Here is an 11,696-nt window from a genome sequence, read left to right as displayed (position 1 = left end):
GCTGGCCGCTCACGCTGGCTGCTGGCCACACACGGTAGCCCATGGCAACCCACTGCCACAGGGACTGCAGCCTACGCCGTCGCCGGTGACTCATGGCAGCCCAGCTCCAGGTTGAGCCTTTGTTCAGCATCTTAGCTGCGGAGGGCAGCGTCACTGGCCCTCACATGTGGGATCCGAACCGGGGCCCTCTGGCATCCCAAGCGAGTTCTTAACCATTGCGCCACTCGGCCGGCCCTCTGTAACTCTTTATTGTGATTTTTCTGTTTCTTATTATCCATGTTTGCAGTGTCTTCTTCCCATAGTAATGAGCTCAGTGGCTGAATCTTTTCATGAATTCCAACAACCCCAACTGCAGAGCAACGGGAGGCCCATATAAATGCTGCCTGTTCAGTCCCCCACCCTATCCTCCTCTTCATCTCTATTTCTTTTCAGCGTTTACTTGTTTAGATGACCTTTTCACTTTAAGATTTTAAGAATCTTGTGCCTGCATACCAATCTCACTTTTGAGGAACACTTATGAATCACATGCTAGGAGAATTCAGCAAATAGTAACACCCGCTGAAGGTTACTATTTGGAATTCTAAGTCTAATTATATAATGCTAATTTCATATTTCTGTCCCAAATTATTCATTCTACAGATGGGAAGAAGGATTCATTTTCAAAGTTTAGAATTCTATTTAGAAATTGGGGGTTTGACTTTTCAAATCGAACCTGAACTAATTGATTTGTGTGAACATACGCTTTAGTAAATTCCACTTTCAATTAATTTTAAATGATTTTCCTTCAAGAAATTTCTAGAAATCAAAGAAGGTTGTTTTTTTTTTTTAATTGCTCATTAAAGCGCTTTAAAACCTCATGCACTTGCTGTGAATGGAGAGTGCATGATTGCTTTGGAGGGAAATCCTTAATGAACAGCGTTTTGGATTTTAGAATGAACCTCTAATGTCAAAGGAGTTTGATCCCTGACAGATGCACTTGTGGGAGGATTTGCCAATTCTGATTTTAAAACATCTCATCCTCAAAGAAGTAATCAGAATTTAATCGTGTCTGTTTCCAGCTTTTCATATCAGAACTGATTTGCCTCCAGTGCGGAGGAGACGCTGACCTTCTCGCTGTAATCCAACGGCGTGTGGCTGCCCTAAGAAAAAGGAAAGCATTTTTCCCTTCTCATAATATGTTGTATAATCAACACAGTCCTTATATTTTGTTGCGTCTTATGCTCGATTTAAAATGATTTATGGCACAATCTGTTGTTAATATTGTAAATAGGCTGCGCTATTGATTACTTTCTTAAACAGTCTGTATCAATCAAACTCATAAACCACTGTGCTCCCTGTACTTAAATGAGAGAAATTAATTATATTTTTATGAATAACCCTTTATTTGCATATACAAAAGAGGAGGAGAAGGAGAGGATAATGAGAACTTTCTGCAGTATACACTAAATATTCCATTTTGTTTCCCACACTCGTTCCTTTCATTCCCGTTATTGCCCATTTCCTTTGGCTGCTTCACACGATAGACCTGTGGGACATCTTGAAATAAGAAATGAACAGATGAATGAATGAATGAATGAATGAATGAATACAAAAACAAGCAATTTTAAAATAGATTGTATAGATTTGTTGAAACAAAAATTTTAAAATGCCTCACAAACATGTCCCTTATTTTCAGAAAAGACCAGCCTGTAAAGATAGACTTAAAACTATCTGGAAAATTTGGTCACTTTCTTACTCTGTAGGTGACTAGTTCTGCTTTAAAAATATACAGAATTTTTGGTTATTTCTGTTGGCACATGTGTTATCTCTTTAGAAAGCTACTTAGTGTTTCAATACTTGTCACCTTGTCTGAAATTTTGAAAAAGATCAGATTATTCATGAAAGTCGTAAAGACTGTTTGTTGAAATCAGTGCTCGACTGAGAAAATACAAGAACGTTGCTACAGAATACTGCTTCGGAGCCCAGTAGTGATATCTCAATGTTTCTCAGTTGCAGATAAGCAGGACAGAGGATTCAGTGTCAGAATATAGCATTGTCTGGTCTATTTCACCCATGTCCACATGTGTGCACGTATGTGTATGTGTTTGAAACAAGAGGGCAGCTGCTTAATATTATATTTATTGGTTTATATGAAATGTTTATTTTGCCATGTAGTTCTATTTTTATTGTAGCATGGCACATACTATCAGCGATAGGCTGTACTGTTCAATCAAATCAAAATGCTAAATATGCATCACAGTATGTCTGCCTGGAAAACGCTATTACATATGTATTGATTTGACTGTAACCCTTTGAGAGTAAGGGATTTATCTTATTCACCAGCATTTGTAGTGATTAGCACAGGGCCTGATATGTAAAAATTATTCAATACGTATTTGTTAAATGTGTGGACAGATGGATTCAGTAGGAATATCGGTAAGAGTTTGCATACACACTTGGGACCTATGGCTGGATGAATTACATTGATATGGTGTTTATAAAAAATTTTGAACCAACTTCTAAAACTCAGGAGATTTTACATTAAAAAATCTGATTTTTTAACTAAATACTTATTACTTTATTTATTTATTCACTTATTTATCTGTTTATTTTTAATAGGAAGATCTGGCAGCACCGAGCCCTGCATCTTTATGGAGCACCAGGTGGCTGGAGCTGAAGAAGGGCGGCTCCCTTGGACAGGGCGGCACATTGTGCAGGTTCCAGCAGCTGTCACAACAGTACACTGTTCCCATGTGCACATGCTGCACTCACACTGGGCTGATTCAGTCACTGACTTATCACCCTGACCACCGGGTGTTTGGAGTTACAAGCCCAACTACAAATGCATTAAAAGATACCTGACAACACAGTGGTAGTTAACTAACCCCATGAAGCAATGTAGGCTAAACTATTTACTAGGTGATTTAATAATATGGATCAGATTTCTAATGTTACAGAAAAAATAGCAGACATGGGAAGACTTTGATAGAGTTTCCTGTGACTCAAGCTGGCCCTTTACACTGACTGGGTAGAGGTGGAACACAACTATGCATGGAAGTGTTTCCAGGCATGGGGAATGGCATGAATAAAGGCACAGAATTTGGCCAAAGGCTACTCAACAAAAATTAGATTGGGGATGAATATTCATATGACCATATGAATGGTCATATTGAGAAAGTCCATAACTGATCATTTTAGGAATGAGAATTTAACACCTCAAGTACTGAATGAGCTGTAAAAATTTAGGAATAGGAGAAGGCATATATATGATACATATATATATATAGTATATATAATAGTATATATATATTAAATAAGTTGATGGTTTAAAAAAATTCAGATATAAATACAAATTATTCTTGTGGAGGTTTGGCAATAGAAAAGGAGAGGAATATGATGGATACTTAAAAAATGATGTTAAACAATTGAGCCATAATTTGTCCTCATTGTTATTTAATAAGTAATATTATAGACGTTTATGCATTCTTCTTATAACTATAGAAATATCCTAGAAGTCCTAATAATGTGTTCTGAGAACAGTATTATTAAGTTTTCAGTATAAATAACAACAACAAAAAGGGTAAAAATAAGTATAAGGGATTTCTTTTCCTAAATACATATAGTCAGCATTTAGTGTTGATTAAAATTTCATGAGTTAGTGTTCATTCTCAGATTTATTCTCCACCCATACTTTGGGGAGTATGGGAGTAGCCTAACATAACATTACTGTGAGCTATTTAATGTCTATGTAGGATCAAATGATTTGTTTCATTCTACCTTTTTGATTTTTGGCATTCAAAAAATGATGGCACTCATTGTGCTAGCACTTTCCTTTAAGTGCTAGGTATGTAAGACTTAATATTGTGTTCCATTGCTCATATTTATGATTATGCTGAAAGAAGGGTATATAATCAGAGAGCACTAAAAGCAGTTTACCCTGGAGATATTACTAATAAGCATGTTCACTCTTCTTCCAGGAAAAGTATCAGTCTCAGGTAATACTAAAGATGTGTTTCAGTAAAACGAACACTCGTGAGAGAAAAACATTTAAAAGTGCATTGGTATCTCAGACATATCTTTATGGCAAACTACTCAACATACATTTTATTTAATGGCATATTTTAATGGTCAATGGTTTGTATTTTTCTGTTGAGGACTGAATACAGTGTCTAATATCTAATATACATGGAATCTATAAGCTTCAAAACTCACATTCCTGAATCATCATGTTAATATCATACAGTATTACTATTGTTATCATATCTTCATCCTCCCCTCTTTCCAGGTCCTTTCCCAGCTTAATCTTTTAATCTTCTTCTTTTTTTAATTTGCTTCCATCTGTTATTTTCTATAATTCCAAAATAAGCCTAAGTAGACGAAAGAGACTTAGGAAATTACTTTGGATCAAGTTGCTTTAAAAAATGAAACAAATTAAGTTATTTAAGAAAAGTATTCCATATTGTTTATTTTAAAGCATCTTAACTATAAAAGAAAGCAAGCGAATATAAATTAATCAATATCTAATTTTAATAGGATATTTTAAAATATTAAAACAGGAATATTAAATTAAAAAACATCAATGTGATTTAGAACTATGAGTTAAGTAATCTATTAATCTACTTTGTAGTAGGTACTTTGTAACATATGGCCTTAATAATATCCAGGAAAGTTCCCTTTCATAAACCTAAGAAAACTTGAAATATACACTTTTTATATAGTTACTAGAGGAAAGAGAGTTTGCTCTTCCTGTTTAAGGATTTATCTGAAAAAGATATGTGCCACTTGGAGATTTATCATGTAAAGGTGTTTAACAAAAATTTCACATGAACGGCTCTGATAGAGTAACGGAAGTTTATTTGAAGAGTTATATATTAATTATCTAAGTTTAAAAGTTGAATCAAGTTTAAAATCCAATTTTTATCTAGACCAATAAACTGCTGTATTGGAAAGCAGGCAATTTTTCAACACTTTTCATGTTCTGATTAGTTCTTAAAATGTGTAAGATTAAATGTTTCCTCAAAGTCTTGAAAAGGAGAGAAATGGTAATACAGTTACTTTTCACAAAGTAATTTAAAAGGGCACTCTGATAACATAAATGATTCCTATTTAAAGTATTTCATAAAAAAAATGGTCTTGAAATTGCTGGAATTAGCTGTGGCTGATGCCTAAGAAGCTGTCAATTTGATTTATTCAGTAAAAACCCATTGAAATTGGAGGTAACATCTGTTAAAGAAAACATCTTAAAGGTATACATAAAAACCAATAATAAGTAGAAAATGGAAAAATATATAAATTAATAAGATGTTTTTGACCTCTTTATAAGCTTTTTAAACAATTATGAGAATACTGTATAGTATTTTCATCTATATTAATGTATCCAGAATAATGTGGAAAATTTTAAAAGTACACTGACTATTCAGGTTTTTTAAATTACAGTTGTTTCTTTTTGCTCTTTTAAATTAATGTGGAAAGATAATCATTTTTATTTTCTATTTTTGGTTAGATGGCCTTTATTTCTTTTTATCATAATTCCTCTTTAAAATAAATGTCAAAGAACTTCCAGGAAAATATCTCCAAAAGAAGCATCTGAGGCATGAACAGTAGCTTTGTAGCTTTATATATATACATACACACAATTTTCTAAAAATTTATCAAATTTCTCATGGGTGCTCATAAAAAAATACTGTCAATTAGGGAAAAAGGAGATGCATTTAGATGGGGCTGTTTATGTGTTTTCCATCTACAAATGGAAAGGTATAAAAAATAAAAGTTATCATTTGTAAAGTATTTATAGTAAACACATTTTTATTGGGAACTTCTTTCTCACTTTACTTTTGAAAGAATTGTGTAGTTTTCAACAAGTACATTTTACAGGGTGTGAAAGGGTCAACAACAAAAATGAAAACAGCACCAGCCAAGTGGTGCATTGGTTAAGAGTTGGCTTGGGATGCCGGCTCTGAGCAGCAGGGCCCCGGTTCAGATCCCACATGAGGGCCAGTGACGCTGAGCCCTCTACAGCTAAGATGGTGAACAACAGCTCAACCTGGAGCTGGACTGCTGTGAGTCGCCGGTGATGGCATAGGCTGCAGTGAAGCTGCAGTGGGCTGCCATAAGCTACCGTGAGTGGCCAGCAGCTGGCGTGAGCTACCAAGAGCCACCGTGAGCGGCCGGCCAGTGGCCAGCGACTGATCTGCCTCACCCGGGAAGAGCGCAATGATAATGCCAACTTGGGCCAGTGAAGCAACATCCTCCACAACTAGACTGAAGAACAAAAGGACAGCAACTTGTCTGTTCCCCTTCCCCCAATTCCCCAACGCTGTTCCCCTCCCCCAACTCCCCAATAAAATCTTAAAAAAAAAAAAACAACAGAATAAAGGAAGAGAAAACAATTTAAACCTATAAGTAGAGAGTAAAATAATAAAGAGGAAGTAAAAAAAGCAAAGTATAAAAAAGAGAAAAAATAATACATTTTGCATTAAATAAAAGAGAACAAGTCACAAAGAAATAGAAATTAGAATGTTTTCTAATATCTAAAATCTAATATCTAAAATATTTAATACCTAAAAAAGAGGGTAACAGAACATTAAAATAATGAAATGAAAGCAAGAACTAAGAGGAAAGTATATGTGATTTGCAAAAAAAAAAAAAATACACACACACACACACACACACACACGAGGTCTATTAATTAAGTTTGTAAACTCATCCTAGTAAAAGTGCTACATACCTCATTGCTGAATATCATTATGGACACCTTTGAAGTACTCTCCTTGGGAAGCCATGCACCAATGCCAGTGCCTAGTCCACCCTTCAAAGCAATTTTGGAACTCTTTTTCTGGAATGATCACCAGAGCTGTCATTGTATATCCTTGATGTCCTGAATGTCATTAAAACATCTTCCTTTCAATATTTCCTTTATCTTCAGGTAAAGAAAGAAGTCATTGGAGGCCAGTTCAGGTGAGTAGGGAGGTGAGTAGGGAGGGTGTTATTTGTTCACTGGGTAAAAACTCCCTCACAGACAGTGTTGTGTGAGCTGGTGCATTGTCATGATGCAAGAGCCATGAATCGTGGGCGAAAAGTTCAGGTCATCTAACTTTTTCATGCAGCCTTTTCAGCACTTCCAAATAGTCAACTTGGTTAACTGTTTGTCCAGTTGGTACAAATTCATAATGAATAATCCCTTTGATATAAAAAAAGGTTAGCAACATTGTTGCAACAAGTTCGCAAACGTATTGTCAGACCTCGTATATGAGTGTGCAGTGTTTGTAATATGGGAGAATATGGGTATCTAGGATAATGAGAGCGGAATCAACAAACAAAACTCATGAGAAATGTGACCAAACATTGTTTGGAAAATAAATGTGAGAGAGTGAAAATGGGCACGAGGCACAAGGATGTAGTTTAGACAAGGGCAGACAGAGTACAGTCTGTAGGTCAAATCCTGCCAACAAGCTAAGACTATAAGGGTTGTAAAAAACAAAATAACAATAAAAAGAGGAAAATGTGCTTGCAACAGAAACATTATGGGATTTGCATAGTTTAACATATTTGCTATCTGACTCTTTACAGAAATGTTTGTCAACCCTTGAACTAGTGTATGAAGGAAATAGTGTTAAAAGTAGGAAATAAATAGTAAGGTTTTCGTGACATTATTGCAGTTTATGAGTAGTCAGATAGTGATTACATGCCTGTTTTTCAAATAATATTTCTGCTTATTTATTATATTTATTTATTACACTGACTCAGTTTTACATTTTTAAAAGACAAAGGAAAATGGCTCCTATATACTACAGATAGTAGAAAGCATGTTTTTGCTTATGAACAAGACCATTCACAAAAACTCCCATTAGAGAAACATGCATGTTCATGGAACTGAATATTTTTATAAATTTAGTAAATCCTAAGTAAATTACCAACCTCCCTCCACAATTCCTTGGGCATTAACAAGTTCCTTTGCTAATATTTCTTCCTTTAAATTTTAACTACAGAAATCTATTATATGGTCCATTCTATTGGAAAAATCAATGTTCTCTACCATGCCATATAGGGTATTTATTCTGAATTTTACAAATATATATTTTTTTTAATTGGAGAATTGGAGGAGGGAAACAGTGTTGGGGAATTGGGGATGGGGGCCAGCCAAGTTTTTGTTCTTCAATCTTTGTTGTGGAGGGTGCCAGTTGCCATCTGGCTGCCTGTCGGTAGCTCAAGGCCTCTAGCTCGAGGCCTCTAGCTCAAGGTGCTGTGTTCAATCTTAGTTGCAGATGTGCGTAGCCACCATCCCATGCAGGAGTCGAACCCAGCAGCCTTGTTGTTAAGAGCATACGCTCTATCCACTGAGCCATCGGGGAGGCAGCTCAGCTCAAGGTGCCAAGTTCAGTCTTAGTTGTGGGCAGGTGTAGCCCACCATCGAAAAGGCAGTCTTGTTGTTAGGAGCACATACTCTCACCAGCTGAGCCATCCTGCCACCTGTTGGCAGCTCAGCGGCAGGTCAGCTCGGGTGCAGCATTACTGGCCCACATGGGAATTGAACTGGTGGCCCTGTTGCTCAAAGCTCACACTTTTAAGCTAACTCTTAACCAACTGAGCTACTCAGCAGGCCCTACAATTTTTTTTTTTGCCTACAAATCTATTTTAAAAATTAACACCTCAAATCCCCACATGGACAAGTGTGTGATATCCTCTCTAAAAAGCAGAGAGCTAACTTTCTATAATTGCATACCAGTTCTCTTTATACAGTTGGTGGTACTTGCTTTGTATAATCAATCACTTGTATTGGATTGTCGGAAAAGTCATGATGCATTTTGTCTATGTTTTTCAAAGATCATTTATTTATGTAAAGAACAAAGATCAATCAATGATATATTGCCCGTTTTGTTCAATAACCTTTTGCCATCTTTCAGTGAGCTTCATAATTCCTCGTTCATAGAAGGACTTGTCTTTATTTGCAAAAAACTGAACAAGGTGCTAATTTACAGCTCATCTGAATTGAACATTATGCCACGCAAGGAGTTTTGAAGAGAGCAAAACAAGTGGAAGTCTGACGGTGCAAGGTCAGGTGAGTATGGTGGATGTGAACACATCCCATCCAAGTTCCAATAATTTTTGACGGGTGATCAAACTTGTGTGTGGTCTCTCATTGTCACAATGGAAAACAACTCCTTTACAATTAACAAGCTCTGGATGATGGATTCATTCAAACTGTCCGATTGCCAACAGTACACATTCGAATTGATTGTTTGGTTCCTTGGTAGGAGCTTGAAAAACACGACACCTTTAAAATCCCACCACACTGAGAGCATAACCTTCCTCTGATGAATGTTTGCTTTCGATGTCATTTGAGGTGAATCATCATGTCGGGACCAAGACCATTTGCGCACCACATTGTTGTCAACAATCCACTTATCACCAGTTATCAGTCGCTTCAAAAAAAGATCGTTTTCCTCATGTTTAATGAACATATTGCAGATGTTTATACATGCTGTCAAATGAACTTCTTTGAGTTCATGCGGAACCCAAATATCGAGCTTACTTACATATTCCAGCTTCTTCAGGTGGTTGTGAATGCTTGAATGAGGGATGTTCAATGTTTCTGCAATCTCTTGTGTCGTGTAACATGGGTTTGACTCGATCAATGCCTTTATTTTGTCGTCATCAATCTCAATGGGCCTCCCTGACCGAGGAGCATAGTTGAGATAAAAATCACCAGCATGGAATTTCGTGAACCATCGTTGGCACTGACGTTCTAGTAGAGCATTGTCACCATAAACTTTATGCAACTTTTCACAAGCTTGACGTGTGCTCTTCCCTTTATGAAAGTAAAAGAGTACAATATGGCAAGAATGTACAGGTTTGTCTTCAACCTTCAACTTGTAAAATCTCCAAAACTCAACCAAATCGCTCATATTTTTTTTAGAATGAAAGTAGAACTGTCAGCTGTCAAATGACATAGCAATAACGCAGATGCGAATGACTCTAGTACTTCCAAAAATGAACTGGTGCCATCTGTTGCAAACATGCGTCATGACTTTTCCGACAACCCAATAGATTGAACTTCAATTTCAAACACAAATGGCACCTCACTGGACTTTCAGACCCTGACAAATGTGATCACTGTACCTTGTTATCAATTCCAATAATGCTTCCCTTTGATCTGAATGAATAATGTTCATCATAAATATGGATTTTGTGTATTTCACAAATATTCAACATTAAATTGAATATTTTACAATGCTTAGACTCAATTTCACACATAGCAGGGGAACAACTTCAGAGTGACAAAAGGTTGCATTGAATTTGTTATGTTTTCTTATAATATAAAAGTAGATTACAGACACTGTTTTACAGAAGAATATGTTAGTGAAATTTGACGTTTAAATTGCCTGTGTTCAAATAGGAACAAAAAACGATAGTAACAAAGTTATTGATATATACATGTCAGATAACTGGGGGAATTAAAATCATAAGAGAAAAATAAATAAATCTTTAAACAGCTGAGCAGGTTGCTGTTTTAGTTGTGGATACATAAGATTTCTTATGCAGAAACCCTGTAATATCATGATATTTCTATATTTAAATAAGCCATAAATGAAAACAATTGAAGCATTGAAGGACATGTATAATAGTGATTTCAAATTATCTTAGTAAAAAATGAAATCTTTTATCAATATTACATTATTTGTTCATATCCTAAATATTATATCCAATGGGAGAAATTAAAGATATGTCCAATGATGAAAAATATATTTGACAAAGGACTATTACAATTATAAGGAACAGCAAAAGTACAAAGAAAACACTGTATATTGCTGATGTCCAAACATTAGTTCTACCACTGAGGAATACATAGAATAATCCAAATAAGTATACTAAGAAATAATACAAACTGGGCAACTGTCAGCTGCAAAGATGACCAACGTTCACTGCCTTTCTATGTATCACAACTATAATGCTTTCAGGGGAGAGGATATGGCGATTATCTAAGCTACTAAAACATGTCAGGTATGACTTATTAGAACCAATGAAACGTAAGTTGGGCTCTCCACTCCACAGGGGAGCACCTGATGAAGTACAGAACAATTAGACCAAACATTCTGAATATACATTGGTAAGTTCTCCCTATCGTGCAAACATCTGCAGTAATGTCAACAACTGCAGAATTACCATTCATTAATACTGATCCTAATGCTAATTTTGATCCCATTGCTGATCTCTATTTGTCATTATGCTTCTCAAATGCTGTGGTCTCTCTAAGCAGTCAGATTAGGAGATAAATTACAATTATAAAATGGGGTAATATTCTAAATGCTTTTTTAAGAGCAAGTGGTTCAAATTTAGAAACTAAATTGAATGGATTGTAGAGCCATATAAATTCACAAATGTCTAAGGCACCATGTTTTGGAAAAGAGTCAAAGAGACAATACCTCAAAGAAATGGTTTGTTCTTTTTATTGCATTAAATGTCTCTACGGAAAAAAATGAGCACTGATTTCAACAATGTTAAAATTATAATGGGTGAGGTTGTTTCATCTTCCAATTACTTAGCACTACTGAAAGCATAAATGTTTGGAGCTTAGCATCTTAAATCTTTTCCTTATTATTGAAAGCTCCCTGTGTTCTTAATTAAAAGGAGCAAAAGTGAACCAATGAATTTGATGATCAACAAACAGTTGACCAATATAAAGGTTAATCCATCCAAAAATCACTCTCACAGAAACA

Source organism: Hipposideros armiger, unplaced genomic scaffold, assembly GCF_001890085.2.
Source record: "Hipposideros armiger isolate ML-2016 unplaced genomic scaffold, ASM189008v1 scaffold_233, whole genome shotgun sequence".
NCBI lineage: Eukaryota > Metazoa > Chordata > Mammalia > Chiroptera > Hipposideridae > Hipposideros > Hipposideros armiger.
Note: the sequence above shows the minus strand (reverse complement) of the source record.